Source organism: Lissotriton vulgaris, chromosome 2_1, assembly GCF_964263255.1.
Source record: "Lissotriton vulgaris chromosome 2_1, aLisVul1.2, whole genome shotgun sequence".
In the NCBI taxonomy this organism is placed as follows: Eukaryota; Metazoa; Chordata; class Amphibia; order Caudata; family Salamandridae; genus Lissotriton; species Lissotriton vulgaris.
The window spans coordinates 2117625219-2117642334 of NC_141687.1; positions in this window are offsets into that span (position 1 = coordinate 2117625219).

The window sequence follows — 17116 nt, forward strand, 5'->3', positions numbered from 1 at the left end:
TAAAATCAGAGCAAATAGACCGCGCACGAAACAATCTTGTAAATGGTATGTATCTTGTGGCCGAAGGTTCGCCTGAAGCCATTTCAGAAATACCGAAAAATCTGCCGCCACCATTAGTTCCAACTAAAGTAACACACAGGACCACTAAAGACATATTCCTGAATTCCTATCTAGAGGATGTAGCTCCCGCTTACACCAATCTGCCTGTCCGCGCCCTGCCTAACGACGGGGACGGGGGTGGTAACCCGCCCCAAGACCATATTCCGCCAGTACCACAACAAGGTTCCCCCGCCCGACAGATCCCCCCTGTTCCACCACCTCCGCCACTTCCCGCACCAAAAATTAATTTACCGAAACAGCTTCTACCTGATCCTATTAAAAGACAAATTCAAGTACCGACACAGACTCCACAAAGAGATAACGCTCAAGCTTCAGCCTCAGGAGGCGCGTCCGGGGGTCCCCAGACCCCGCCGCCAACACATAGATTACACCTTAAGGATATAAAGAGTCCTTTTGTACTCCAATCACCCCGTCTCGACTTACTCAAAGAACCGCTTCAAGTTTGCAGATACGACCCAGTACCTGGTAAAGATAATAGGATGTTTTTAGCATCACTACGCTTACGACAAGCTACCGATTACCTACTGTACTTCCCAGGAATGAAAGAGTACTTAGATAGAATATACAATTTTGTCCGGACTGGGGAAGACCCTGACAGTATTAAGGAAGCCATGGCATATCAGAAAGTCGACACTCAAGCGTCTCTACTACGTTTTTTCATAAATTGCTTAATAAGAGAACGAGACAGGCCTGAGACAGACCAGGATGAATTAGATGGACTCAACAGGTGGGGTCAAAATATATCTGAAGGAAAACATGATAAAGGGGGTTGCATAGCCAGTATGTACAAGAAAATAAGAAAAGAAGTAATAGAGATACACAAAAAGGAAAAAGAAAAAGAGAATGCCTCCTCCGGGGAGGAGGAAGAACATGAAGAACCAGAAAAGACTACAGATACGATAGCATATGTAGGTAAGGGAGCTTACCTTAGGAAAGGCATTCGTCCAGAAAGCAAGAGAGTTTTTCTCTCTGGCTTAACCAATCCGAATTCTACTGAACATCAGTTCCAGGAGACCGATAAAAGGCTTCGAGACCGAATGGGGTACTATGTACTCAATTCTATGGATGAACAAGAACTAACTCGGTCAGCAGTATTATGGGCTAATAACCCGGATATATATAATGATGACACAGTAGCACAGACATTCCTGAACCTTTCCCCAGACGAACAGAAATTAGCAGGTGTTTACATGATTCAGCACCTCCTCACATTATACAGAAACCAACATTCTGATCCAGGTCCCTTACACGATACATTAGAAGAATTACTCATGGATAGATGGAGAGGTTTAAGCACCAAATTAATTCAAATAATTCTAGAACAACGCCACAGATATAACACTTTCATAAGCTCCAAATATGTTCCCGCTCCACCCCCAGAAAGAAAAATGTATCATATGGAACGTCTGCATGGCATAGAAAGTCAGAACCCCTTACGAGAAGTGCATCCAGTTATGGGTGAGGATCATAACTTGAAACGTGTGTATGTACACACGCCTCTGACTAAGTTAGAACTGTTAGAAATGAAGAAACTAGTACCGTGTCATGATAAAGACCCTGCAGGTTTTCACAGAGAACTTAAAGATATGTTACTGATGGGGGATTACACATATGAAGATATCATGAAAATGTTAAAAGTACTGCTGCCCACGGGCATCTACGAGAAACTCAAGGAGAAAGAATGGGAGGTGGGAGAGAAAAAGATTGTATGGGCAGAAATAGAAGACGAAGAGAACAAACGTGTCCCAGGGGTAGGCCTTGGGGAGAAAACTAAAGCATTACCAGGTTTGATAGTACAGGTTCTGCCAAGATTATTGACAACGAGAAAGGAAGATTGGGACGCCATCTCGTCCTGTAAACAGAAACACGATGAAGATACTAGTGACTTCTATTCAAGATTCGAGAAATGTTTCATTATTAATAGTGGCCTTAAACCAAGTAGTGAGTCATACCCGCATCTTTTTGTATCAAAATTAGTCGAGAATTCCCTGCCATTAGTTAAGAACCGCGTGTACAAAGTTGAAAGTACTTGGCAGGCAAATACGCCATCCCAGATGTTACAGATGTTACAATACCATCAGAACAGAATTAGAGAAGAACAAGATCAGGAACAGAAACGCATGAAAGACACGAAAATGAAAATGTTAGTAGCCCAGTCGGTTCCAGCCGACGGTCAGAGAAAGGGTGCGACCCAGACAGGTCACGCCACAGCTCCCGTTAAAGGGACATGCAACTATTGCAAGCAGCCAGGTCACTACGTACACGAATGCCCAGTTCTGAAGCATAATATAGCGACAGGTAAAACTAAAGAAAGACCGCATCTGCCTAGACACGACCATAACCAGCATCAGTCTTCACAGAATACACAGCCCATGCAGAATACACAGCCTACGCATGCTTCATCACATGCAGCGCAGACAGTAGCGGTATCACAGCCACAGCCCATTGCCGCAACTCAGCAAGTTTCACAACAAATGTACCAGTATGCCCAGTCCGCTTACCCCGATTATCCATGATATACATGAAACAGCCTAGAGAGGGAAAGTGGCTTGCCTCTTATTGAGATTCCTGTAGATCAAGAGGGTCCTTATGTACATAGTCAAGTATTGGGAAAAGACAGAAAGTTTTTAATTGACACAGGGGCAAGTCGTACCACAATCAGTCATGATTAAGTTCCAGGGGCACCCCACTCAGGCTCACAGAATGTTTCCCTTGGTTTTTCAGGACAGCCTATTGTAAATGAGGTATCGAAACCAGTTCCCCTGGCTGTGGGTCCATTATCACGTGTTACAGACCTGTTACTCACGAAATCATGTCCAGAAAATCTGTTAGGAATAAAAACATTGAAGGCTCTAGGAGCCGTGATCTGCTGCTCCCCTGAGGGAGTTAGACTCTTTCTGCGGGATTTCAAGGGTCATTATGTGTTACGTGAGTTTGATGTCAGATTGAAAAATGTACCAGATCACCTGTGGGCAAAAGGCCCAACTGATGTAGGTTGTATGCACATTACACCATACCGTGTTACACTCAAACAAGGTGTAGTTTTACCCAGAATCAGACAATACAAGTTACCACCCGATGCTGTAGTGGCTTTACTGGAAATCATTGAAGAGCTCATTGCCCAAGGAGTGGTTGTAGAAACCGACTCCAATATCTGTAATTCACCCATCATTCCGATCCTTAAACGTACTGATCCCAATGCACCGCCAGTATATCGGCTGGTGATTGATTTAAGAGAACTGAATAAATGCATTATTCCACAGTACCCTGTGGTTCCCGACATATCATCCCTATTGACTGCTATCGATTCAGAAGCAGCGTTCTTTACTGTAATTGACCTCAAGAACGCCTTCTTCAGTGTACCTATTGATCCAGAGAGCCAATATCTCTTCGGATTCAGTTTAAATGGACGAAGTTTCAAATTTTCACGCGCACCTCAAGGATTCACAGAAAGCCCCAGCATCTATAGCCAAGCACTGAAAAGACAACTTGATTGTATCACAATGCCAGTCAACACCGCTTTACTGCAATACGTCGATGATCTGCTGATCACCGCACGAAGTGAGCCCGAATGTGAACAAGCATCACTGACAGTTTTACATTTTTTGGCCGACAAGGGACACAAGGTGTCTCCTTCGAAGCTACAATTCTGTGTTCAGCAAGTTGTGTACTTGGGTCACTTGCTGTCCAAAGTGGGGAGACAGCTCACTCCTGATCGCATTCAGTTAATCGTAAATATGCCACAACCTCAGACACAAAAGGAAGTGCGGGCCTTTATAGGCCTCACCTCGTACTGCAGACAATGGATTCCCCAGTATGCATTTCTAGCCAAACCACTCATTCAGCTAACAACACAGGAGGCAGCGACTTCGACTGTCCTCCCTTGGACTCAGGAACATACACAGGCTTTTGAAGAATTAAAGAAAGCTTTATGCCAAGCACCAGTTCTAGCGACACCATGTTACAGCAAACCTTTTACACTTTTTGTTACAGAACGTGAGGGTACAGCATTGTCTGTCCTCACTCAAGATCAAGCAGGTTCACATAAGCCTTGCGCTTATTTTTCAAGTACATTGGATTCAGTAGCTCAGGCACTCCCTGCGTGCTTGAAGTCAGTAGCAGCAACAGCCTTAGCAATCAGACAGAGTGACTCAATTGTTTTAGGACATCCATTAACAGTTCAAGTTCCACATTCTGTAGAGGTTCTTTTAAGCAGAACCCAGACTCAACACTTGACTATAGCACGACTGACAGGTTATGAATTGACACTATTCCAGCCACACATAGAAATCAGACGCTGTAGCATTCTGAACCCCGCAACATTGTTACCTACAATTATGACAGATCCAACCCCGCATGATTGCATAGAGATCATTAATACAGTAACAAAACCTCGACGAGACCTAACAGATGTTCCACTGGAAAATCCAGACCTGACACTTTATGTGGACGGTTCATGCATGAGAACAAGTACAGGAGAATTAGTGGCCGCGTATGCAGTGACCACTGAAACTGAAGTTAAAGAAACACATCGTATTGACACACTGTCTGCTCAAGCGGCGGAGCTCATCGCTCTGACCCGAGCTTGTATTCTAGCCAAGAACAGAAATGTTAACATATACACTGATTCCCGCTATGCGTTCGGAGTCGTACACGACTTCGGAATGTTATGGCAAGAAAGAGGTTTCTTGACCTCTCATGGTGCCAAGATCCAACACGGTCCCCTCATTCAAGCACTGTTAGAAGCAATACATTTGCCTTCAGGCATATCCGTTATGAAGTGTAAAGCACATACTAAAGTTACAGATTCTGTTTCCCAGGGTAACGACCTGGCAGACCAGACAGCAAAACATACAGCATTAACTCGCACCCAGACTACTGATGTGACAAAGACAATAGTACCAACTCAGTGTATGTCAGTCAGGGATCCCACCCTAGATGTAATCGATATTCAGACACATGCTACTGCAGATGAAATAAAGAAATGGACTGAACTAGGAGGGATCCAGACAGATCAAGGATGGGTCACAAAGGGAAAATCTACATGGTTCCTCCCCGACTCAATGGTCCAAAGCATGATAAACACAGCACATAGTCCTGCACATCTAGGAGAAAAAGCTATGTTAGACAGTTTACAGAATCTCTGGTACAACAAACACTTACGAGCAGCAGCAAAACAGAAAGTGCGTACTTGCATGATCTGTTGTCAGTTCAATCCAGGTAAAAGCGTCCCTGTAGAGCAAGGTGGATTTCATCCTCCCGATCACCCTTTTGAAGTCCTCCAGATGGATTATATCCAGATGGACCGCTGTCGAGGATTCAAATATGTCCTCGTAGTTGTTTGTGCACTTTCTCGTTGGACCGAAGCATACCCAGTCTCAGATTACACTGCCCCGACCACTGCCAAGCAGCTGGTTCGAGAATTCTTCCCACGATACGGCTTGCCTCGTGTCGTGTACTCAGATAACGGACAGCCGTTCTCATCCGAACTCATGAAGCATGTCTCCCTTTTGCTAGGATATCAGTGGAGATTCCATTGTGTCCGACATCCCGAAGCCGCAGGCCTTGTAGAGAGGCATAACCAGACACTTAAGACCCGCCTTGCCAAAATATGCCAGGAAAAAGGGGTCGACTGGATAGTCGCCCTGCCAGTTGCACTGTTCTATATGAGAATGGTTGCCCATTCGAGATCAGGACTATCCCCGTACGAAGTGGTCTTTGGCAGACCACCGAATATGTGGGGGACGCCCATTCCTAAGAAAATTACTGATGTTGATTGTAACATGTTGACAGATTACCTTGCCTCCTTGATGTCTGCACTCCAAACATGTCGTTCACAGGTTGCCGCAGCCTTTCCTGACAACACTGATGTAAAGCCGCATGATGTCCGTCCTGGCGATCTGGTCTTAATTAGGAACTTCGACAGGAAAAGCCCGTTGGAGCCCCGCTGGAAAGCGCCGAAGACCGTCCTTCTTACTACGAGGACCGCAGTGAAGGTGGAGGGCAGAAAGGGGTGGGTCCACACGAGTCATATTAAACAATGCAACGAACTGAAACCAGACCCTGACTCGTCCACCCCCACCAAAGACTGTATTAAACCTAGTGACTTTAAAGTACCCGAACGAGAGAAAACTCCCCAAGAGGAGTATAAACAGAAACTTCGATCTAGCAAGTCAGACAGTTTAATTGTTTAAGTCCTCCCCTAGGTGAATCGGTTAAATAGTTTCTGACATGTATCCCCTAGATCGAGATAGAGAGAGAGAGAGACAATTCAAGAAACGTACCTATTGCAAATCACTGCGTAGTCACTGTATAGTGACATTATTAATTATGTTTTTTCTAAGTCTTCTGATTATTATTGCAAGTATACTGCTTCCCATCTATTACCCTATTTTCAAGCGTGAACAATCTGCTTACAATGTTTCTGCTGAACATTCTTTTAGTACATTACCCCTTCACGAATTGTCTTACAGACTTGCGCTGCGCAACAACACATTCATTAGCATGTTACATCACTCTCATCAGACAAGCAATGCTACCAACTGTTGGATATGTGGCCGACTCCCTCCCCACCAGAAATACAAGGGAGTTCTGCCCCTCTTTCCGTATCCGTTCACTCACAATGGCTCCTGTGGTGCATGGAGTAGATTGATTAATTCTTTAGATTCTGATATTGCTGTTACCCGCGAAGGGGGCTGGGTTTGGGGAAACCTGAATTCAGTTCTGTTCGACGTCTGTTACCCTGATAAAAGTGGACGATCCGTTAGAATAGGAACTGATCTAGAAAACGAAGTATATGGATTAGGTAATTACACAGTTAACCTTATGATCCTTACTATTGAGTCCGAAGCTGCACCCATTCTCCCCGCTATGTCAGTATTACCAGTCACAGGTCATCTTTGTGTTAGAAAGAAAGGTTCAGTACACTTAGGTCATAGTAAATGTACCACTGTGGTCGAATTCACTGATGAGGGTAGGTCCTCATTTCGAGCTACACGTCATTCCTACTTTGTTTGTGGCCATACCGCATACATACGTTTACCTCCAGATTGGGATGGTACCTGTTACATTGCTTTTCTTCTGCCCCCTGTTTTTCTAGCTCCCCCTGATTATCATAGAAATACAAATCTAGTAAAAGATAGATTCCGAAGAGACCTCCCGATTGTCGACTATACTGAAACGGCATGGGAGCAATACACAGATTTTAATAAAGGATTCTTTTTCTTCACAGGTCCCGTCCAAAACAGTAAATTAATACGTAGACTAACTAGAACCCTTGAAGCAGTAGTACATGAAACTGCCTCCGCCCTAGGTAACTTAACAGAGGAGCAGTCTGCTATGCGGATTGTTGTCCTTCAAAATCGTCTCGTTATTGACGTCATCTTGGCAGATAGAGGTGGAGCTTGTAAGGTCATCGGGTCAAGTTGCTGTGTTTTCATTCCAGAAAACGCGCCATCTGTGTACAAAGCTATTACACGTCTTCACAAAATTGCAAGTTTAATACATCAGAATCCAGGCACCTGGACTTGGTCCGGTTGGTTCTGGACAACGTTGTCCGCTTGGGGATGGAAGATCCTATCCTTCCTAGGCATTGGCCTTGTTATAGTATTCAGTTGCTGCCTGTGCCTACAGTGTGGGCCGGCGATATGTGGACTGTGCGCCACATCGTGCATTGAACATTCCAGTTTTCTCTCAAACCGACAACGGAAGAGAGACGAGCAAATTATGTTACAAGAACAGACTGATCAATTTATGATGATCGAGATATCATGAAGGGTCCGTAGGGAACAAGGAGGGAATGAAGGAAAAATAAATTTTTGGCCAAGTTATGTTCCCTATCGTGTACCCCACCGTCTCCATGTACGAGTTTAAAGTGCATGTAACTTCCCTCCTGTGCCAGCTATGAAGACGCAAATACATTTGCGTCCAACGTTAATATGTCCTCTTTCAGACCCACCCTGAATGGGTTGAATAGTCCGTTCCTAAGTATGCCATGCCAACGTCTTTTTGTGGTGTACTTTATACGTTTTTCAGCTCTGGCAAAGTAGGCCCTGAATTTCTGCCATCGAGCTTTTTCTTCTGCTTTCTGACTCTGAAAGCCTCAGCCCAGGCTGCCCCCGTACCTGTGAACTCTGCCTTACTTCCAGCGCGGCCCACCGCGCTCAGCTCAGCCTGCTGCCTGCCAAGAATGAATTCAACCTTCGAGTTATCTGTTTCCCTCTCCGAAGATGCATTCCTGCCTACTAGTTTAAGTAAACATTCCCCCAGCTGCAGAGCGAAAGGGCCTGGCCTTACTGTTTCCGTGCAAGTAATTCATAGCCTCTGTTACCACGCTACCATGGAAGGCCCATGCCCCCACGCTTCTCATGCAGACACTTAGGCGCTTATACACGCACTCACAGTCAGTATAGAATAGCTTCTGCCCCAGAGACCTTTCCGCCCAGATAGTTCAGTTCCTAAACATCAGATATCAGATATGATAGAAGCACGAGTTGATCTGACATGCCAGACTTCTGTCTCTTTCCGTTAGTTTAAATGTCAAGTCCCCAGCACCACCCAGCTTCACGTCAATCACACGTCATGCAGCTGCGCGCGCATCCAGGCCTCAGATTTCTGCTGACATTGCAAGATTCTGCTCCTGTTGCCACCCACTTATGACACCTACCTGTGACGTTTCTCGCACACACGCCTAGTTCACGCCTCCTAATTACGTATCATGACCACGTGTGTGTTTTATCTTGTTTCTCTCAGCTGTTACGCCTTCTACATTGACTTCTATTATGTATATTAAGTATAAAAGTAATGTAATGTCAATAAAATATTGCTCTATCCCTTCTTACACCCCTGTGGTGGTAAGAATCCGATATCCAGGTCATGACCATTCCTTTTTAAGGAATAAAACCCCTAAGAACTCTAACACCACGGACTCTGTTTCTTTCTTTTCCGATTGAGTTATTATTGATTAAGTACTTACCTGCATAGAAATTAAGATGGTAAATTAAATATTTACGACAGAAGGACGATTGGCATGTGAAGTTGCATGCAATAGTTTTAAAATTTCGGATGACTCACTTTAGTATATAAGTGTAATTCAATACGTCAGGAAAAGGTTGACTGGTTTTTTGAGGCGTTTTCTGCAGGAAAATATACCAAGGTCATATAGAGCATTGGATACAAAATTATTATCGTCATGACGTAGCAAATTGATTAGGGCTAGTAGTGCTGATACCAGCCTAGATAGTACAAGGGGAGAGATTAATCTTGGGCAAGGCCAGGACAGCTTTAGTTAGCCCATACTGACTTAGTTAGGAATTGAATTAAAACAATCAAGGTATAAGGGAATTATATGACAGAATTTCCACAGGGTGGACAGGCAAGTTAAAAAATGATAACTTACAGACTGTGTGGAAAACGTAGTTATTTTGGAAGGTCCAAGTAGCTCAATCTGGTAGGAATCAGGGAGGGTCCTACATGAACCTGGGGAAAATATATCATTTATCTACAAGTCGATATTGGTAGCTTATGGAGCCTGGGGAAGGGGTGTGGAAAAAACGTACTCGTTATTCTTAAAACCGTAGCTGTTCTATCAGTCCGAGTAGTGCTCTGTCATTTAGAAGAGGGTCCTACTGGTACCTATGGGTTAACATTGCGATTATTTAAATAAGAATTGGGCTAGTGTTAAAGGCCTTGACAGGGAGAAACCGCAATGAGAGCCATCTTACTGAGAGTATGAAAAACGGAACTTTTCTAATGGAGTCCGCTTGGATCTGTCATTATTATGTAGACAGAGTGTTTGGATATTGGGGTCGCCTGGAGCTACAGGACAAGAATACGAAAGAGTAATTAATTATTTAGCTGCTGCTGGCGAAGTCGTAACGTCCAAGCAAGAAAAAGGAGGGGGAGGGAAAAGACTTACTTAATCCCGGCGTTTAGGCTTCGCTAGGGTGGCGTCTGAGTGCCTCGCTGCTTAGCTGCTCTCACCCCGAGTGCCGAGCAGCGATTCTATTAACGGCGCTTCCTGGTTGCACGCGCACCCAATGGAGCGTCTAGTGTATGCGCATGCGCATTACTGGAAATGTCCGTGGGCGACGTTATGAACATTGAGTTAGTCAATTCCGATACCAAGGGGGTTTGGTAGTATTTATGAGAAATGTGATCTCCAACATGGTGCTGGGGCAATTAAAATTAGGATTTTAAATGACAGAGATATGCGTGAGATTTTTAAAATTTTGGAACACACATACTTATTACAATTACAACACCTATCTACTAAACACGCAGTACAACAATTAACAATAGACATTTTTAGGTGTTAGAAATTTTGGCAATAGACACTTGTAGGATAGCACATTTTCGATCACAGTATGGTAACGCTTTTGTGGGAATCAGGTACACATATTCCATTCGTCAAAGGAATTGAGTCCTTTCTCAATAGTTTTACAATTGTAAATCCATTTACATTCCAGGCGATTCAAAATAGTCTGTTGGTTACCACCTCTTGTGTTTGGCGCTAGTTTGTCAATAACCTGCCATTTGAGGTCATTTTCAGAGTGTCCCAATTCCAGAAAATGTTCAACCAGTGGAGCTGTTGTTACTTTGCATCTGATCCTGCACCTATGTTGCGATATCCGTGTCTTGACTTGTTGGGTTGTTTGACCAATGCAGAGCATTTTGCAGGGACATTCAATGCAGTAAATGACATTTTTCGAGTTACAATTGGTGAAAAAATTGAGGGTGTGCTTACAACTTTCATACTCGAATACTCGAATACTGTGTTAAAGGTGGTAACGCAGGTAATTTTGGGTACGGTGTTTTTGGGGTGGGGTTCAAGTAGGTGTTCCCTGTGTGTGTACCATGCTCTTTTCATTGCCCTCCTAACAAGTTTTCTAGGGTAGCCTCTGGTTGTTAGTTTTTTACACAGAATTTCTGCCTCAGTAAAAAAATCGTTTTTATATTTACAATTTCTTCTGATCCTTAGGAACTGGCCATAGGGGAGGCCGTCCCTCAGTGCCCTTGGATGTGCACTCTGATATTGTAGGAGGGTATTACGTTCCGTAGGTTTGCGGAATAATGTGGTGTACAGAAGTTCATCCTCGCATATAATAGTGACATCTAGGTAATCTACTTGCTGTCTGTTATATGAGTAGGTGAATTTCAGATCTGGTTGATTCTTATTTAGCCATGTGCAGAAGCTGTGTAGTAACCTCTCCTCACCATTCCAGATCATAAGGACATCATCGATGTACCTGCGCCATAGTTTAATCTGGTTCCGGAACGGGTTATTTTCGGTAAGGATGATGTTTGACTCTAAGTCATCCACAAATAGAATGGCAAAGTTGGGGGCAAAAATTGCCCCCATAGAAGTTCCCTTACACTGTCCGTAGTATGTATCTTTAAATAGAAAGTAATTTTTGGTTAGGGCTATTTCGAGGAGACTGATTATGAACTCCGTGGGTACTTGGTGTGGTGTAGGACGGTTATCAAGATGTTTTTTGATTACACTTATACCTTTGTCTTGCGGGATGTTTGTGTAAAGTGACTCTATGTCAAGGGTCACAAGAATTTCGCTGTTTGGGTGGGTTTTTCAGCAATCACAAATGATAGGCCTCTATCATTTGTGATTGCCGAAAAACCCAAATCACAAATGATTGGCCTCTATCATTTGTGATTGCCGAAAAACCCAATTGGTTTAACATTCAATCTGAAATGATGCAGTTCTTCAGAAAGGTGAGGTTAAAAACCTTTTTTAAAGACCGTGACGGCCCCAAAAGGAATGATACCACAGGCCTACGTCCTCCCTCCACATTCAAACCATCGAGCGGGACTATGCCTCCAGAAGTGCTCACCTTTGAACACTTAGTACTGCGGGACTTGGGGAAGCTCAAAGAAGATTACAAATTCACCCCGTATAACATCAGCAGAGAGGAGGAAAATAGCATGTCCATACTAAAACAAAACAGTGACATTATCATAAAACCCTGTGATAAGGGAGGCGGGATCGCCATCCAAGATCGCACTGCTTATGAGAATGAAATTATACGTCAGATCAGTAACAGGGACCACTATGAACAACTAAGGGGAAACCCTGTCAAAAGCATAAGTGATACAATTCTCCTTATCACCCAAGAAGCACTAGACCAGGGCTTTATTGGTAAGAATGAATTTCTATTTTTGAACAACAAAGATCCCCGTACCCCGGTACTCTACACACTTCCAAAATTGCATAAAAACGCAGAACAGCCACCCGGAAGACCAATACTTTCAGGTTGTGGCTCTGTTGTAGAACCCCTGGGCAAGTATATTGATTTCTTCATTAGAGACTTGGTTCTGGACACTGCCACCTACATTAAGGACACCACTCATCTAATTAACCATATTGAGTCGCAGCCATTTCACCCAAACAGCGAAATTCTTGTGACCCTTGACATAGAGTCACTTTACACAAACATCCCGCAAGGTATAAGTGTAATCAAAAAACATCTTGATAACCGTCCTGCACCACACCAAGTGCCCACGGAGTTCATAATCAGTCTCCTCGAAATAGCCCTAACCAAAAATTACTTTCTATTTAAAGATACATACTACACACAGTGTAAGGGAACTTCTATGGGGGCATTTTTTGCCCCCAACTTTGCCATTCTCTTTGTGGATGACTTAGAGACAAACATCATCCTTACCGAAAATAACCCGTTCTGGAACCAGATTAAACTATGGCGCAGGTACATCGATGATGTCCTTAGGATCTGGAATGGTGAGGAGAGGTTACTACACAGCTTCTGCACATGGCTAAATACGAATCAACCAGATCTGAAATTCACCTACTCATATAACAGACAGCAAGTAGATTACCTAGATGTCACTATTAAATGCGAGGATGAACTTCTGTACACCACATTATTCCGCAAACCTACGGAACGTAATACCCTCCTACAATATCAGAGTGCACATCCAAGGGCACTGAGGGACGGCCTCCCCTATGGCCAGTTCCTAAGGATCAGAAGAAATTGTAAATATAAAAATGATTTTTTTACTGAGGCAGAAATTCTGTGTAAAAGAATAACAACCAGAGGCTACCCTAGAAAACTTGTTAGGAGGGCAATGAAAAGAGCATGGTACACACACAGGGAACACCTACTTGAACCCCACCCCAAAAACACCGTACCCAAAATTACCTGTGTTACCACCTTTAACACAGTCAGCAATAGGCTAACCAAACTAATTAAAAAACATTGGTCTGTTCTTGACCCCTTGGAGCTTAATACAGGTCTCCCTCTTTTCTCCTTTAAAAGAGGTCGGAACCTTAAAGACCACCTTGTGAGAGCAGCAACGTGTCCAACCAAAAGCAACACTATTGAAACAAGTTTTAATCTACCACCGGTCATAGGACATTTTAAATGTATTAATTGCATGGCAAGTGAATTCATGAAAAACACCAAAGTATTCGAGTATGAAAGTTGTAAGCACACCCTCAATTTTTTCACCAATTGTAACTCGAAAAATGTCATTTACTGCATTGAATGTCCCTGCAAAATGCTCTACATTGGTCAAACAACCCAACAAGTCAAGACACGGATATCGCAACATAGGAGCAGGATCAGATGCAAAGTAACAACAGCTCCACTGGTTGTACATTTTCTGGAATTGGGACACTCTGAAAATGACCTCAAATGGCAGGTTATTGACAAACTCGCGCCAAACACAAGAGGTGGTAACCAACATACTATTTTGAATCGCCTGGAATGTAAATGGATTTACAATTGTAAAACTATTGAGAAAGGACTCAATTCCTTTGACGAATGGAATATGTGTACCTGATTCCCACAAAAGCGTTACCATACTGTGATCAAAAATGTGCTATCCTACAAGTGTCTATTGCCAAAATTTCTAATACCTAAAAATGTCTATTGTTAATTGTTCTACTGCGTGTTTAGTAGATAGGTGTTGTAATTGTAATAAGTATGTGTGTTCCAAAATCTTAAAAATCTCACGCATATCTCTGTCATTTAAAATCTTAATTTTAATTGCCCCAGCACCATGTTGGAGATCTTAGAAACGTCGTCGACCTACCCAAGGAAATACCCCCACTCCATTGTATATATTCATGTGGTTTTTTAACCTTGTTGTTGTGTGAGAGTCCGTTTTTTCACTATTTTCACTCATGTCACGTTCTGCACCCTACCACTTATTTGAGCACCTGAAAAACGTTATAAAAATTGTATATATAAAGAAAGAAAGAAAATAAAAATATTTCATATGAACCTACTTCCAAAGCTCCCTAGCGTTAATTAATTATTCGCTATATTATTCTTTTGAGGACCTTACTAGGCCACCCTTGAACCATTGTTTCCTAAAAAGTACGTTCCTACCCCAGGTTCGCTTTATGGGGTTCCCTTGTTCTTCTAAAAACATTCAATTTCCTCTTGCCACATCATTCAAGTGCTCAGTCACACATTGTGGACACCGGGAAGCTTACATGGACGATTCCAATCACACCTGTGTGAAGCCATCAACAGCGTTAGATAAACAGTAGCCACAGTCTTCGAACCTCTTTCGCTATCCTTCCCAATTAATTCTGTGCGGGTATTCGGAACATTGTGGTAGCATGGATTCAAAAGGGCAGATTTACAAGCAAACTGCGCTACCAGTATGTCTCTTTTTGGGGCGTACTGGTGGCGCATGTAACTGCTCCATATTTTCAAGGACAGAAAAAGCCACCCTGCATGGCTTTTCCAATCCTTGTAAATTTGGCCCCTTTAAACGCAGCACTTTGCGTTAAAGGGGCATTCCATGGTTGTTGCTCTGGGTGTTCCCATGCTACACCCATAGAACAAGACACATTTCCAAATTCACGAGGAATCTTAAATCTGGAAATGCGTCTGAATGCTACTCCACCCTAGGGGTGGTGAAGTGAGATGCAACGAGGAGAAATGTTTTCATTTCTCCTTGTTTTTCCTCTTTCAATGCGTGTTGCAATCTATAGCACGCTTTAAAAGAGGAAAATGCCTGTAGTGATTGTTTTTGTGCAGGAAGGTGCCCCTTCCTGCACAAAAACAATCTCCCCATTACACAGGCATTCTTGCACCATGATGCAGGTGTGCCTGCGCCGGCGCATGGCAGCAGTTGAATGAATGAATGAATGAATAAAATATTTAATAGAGCGCACGGAGGCCGAGCGGCTTCCTGGCGCTGGGGACCTGATCAGAACTCAACAGAGGGGACCCAAGGAGATTAAGAAGGGAATGCCTGAGAAAAGAGGAAAGTTTTAAGGGCTTTGCGGAAGTGAGTGTAGATGGGGATGGAGCGAATAGAAAGAGGAAGACTGTTCCAGAACTGGGGGGCCAGGTGCCCCCCGTTCTGGATTTACGGAAGCGAGGGATGTGAAGAAGTGAAAGAGAGGAGGAGCGAAGATGTGAACAGGGGCTTGAGAAGAGACAAGAGAGGTAATGAACATAGGCGCAGAACGGGAATGAGCCAGAAAAGCTAGACAGGCCAGTTTGAAAAAGGATCTGAAACGAACAGGGAGCCAATGAAGTGATTTGAGAGCAGGGGTGATATGAGAAGATTTAGGGAGGGAGAGGATGAGGCGAGCAGCTTGATTTTGAATGGCCTGTAGACGGCGGGATTCGTAAGCAGGTATGCCCACGTACAGGCCATTCCCATAGTCAAGGCGGGAGGTGACGAGGGCCATGACTATGTATTTAAGTGCATCGGTAGAAAAAAAGCGTGAGATTTTCCGAATTAAACGAAGAGAGAGAAAGCAGGAGGACACAACGGAGCTGATCTGACTGTGCATAGATAAATCATGACTGACTTTGATACCAAGAGTGCCGTCAGAGGAAGAGGGGACTGGGGGGGGAACCAAAGAGAGGGGCCAATGTGCAGGGGACCAAGGGTTGGCGGGGCCACCAGTGAGAACAAGTTCCGCCTTGTCTGGATTGAGCTTCAGTTGGTTAGCGCTCATCTAGTCAGAAATGAAAACTAAAGTGGAGCAGAACTTGGGAAGAGAATCAGGGGTGGAAGAAAGATCAAAGACGAGCTGAAGGTCATCTGCGTAGTTATACACAGAGACCCCCAGCTCAAAGAGAGAGGTGATGAGGGGGTGAATATAAAGATTGAAAAGGAGAGGAGAAAGAGAGGAGCCTTGGGGAACACCACAGGTGACTGGGCGGGGAGGTGCAGAGAAACCGGGGAGATGAACTGCCTGGGACCTATCCTGAAGGAAGGACGCCAGCCACGAAAAGGCCGCGCCCCGAATGCCCGCTGCGCTGACACGGTCGAGAAGGATGGAGTGGTCAACCGTGTCAAACGCAGCGGACAAATCGAGAAGGACCAGGGCTTGGGGGAGGTTAGAATCGGCCTTCCCCTTAAGCTCGTCCAAGACTGCGAGGACCACCATCTCCGTGGAGTGGCCCGGGCGGAATCCTGCCTGATGGGATGCAAGAAGGCCATTCTCCTCAATATAAGAGGAGAGGCAGAAAGTAACATGAGCTTCGAGGATCTTGCCGAGGTAGGGAAGAAGAGAAATGGGACGGAAATTGGAAGGAAGAGAGGGATCTAGACCAGTTTTCTTTAGAATAGGGAGGACTATGGCAGATTTAAAAGAAGAGGGGACAGATCCGAGAGCCAAAGAGGAGTTAAGGAGAGCGAAAGGGGGCGCAGGACAGTTGGTGAAGAGGGTTTTAAGAATGCGTGCTGGCGCGCAATGCACGGGAGAGCCAGACTTGACTTTGACCAGAAGTTTTAGAAATAGATCAGTGGAAATAGGAGGGAAAGAGGAGAAAGAAAAAGAGGGGCAGATGGAAGGACAAATGGGATGGGGTTGAGGCACTGTAGGAATGTTGGCTTTAATCTTCACGATCTTGTCGATAAAAAAATCGTTAAGTGAGGAACAGAGGGACTGTGAGGGAACCAAGCTAGGGGTAGAGCGATCAGAGGTGGCAAGACTGTGGACCAGAGAGAAAATTTCACGGGGTTTATTGGCCGCGAGAGCTAAGCT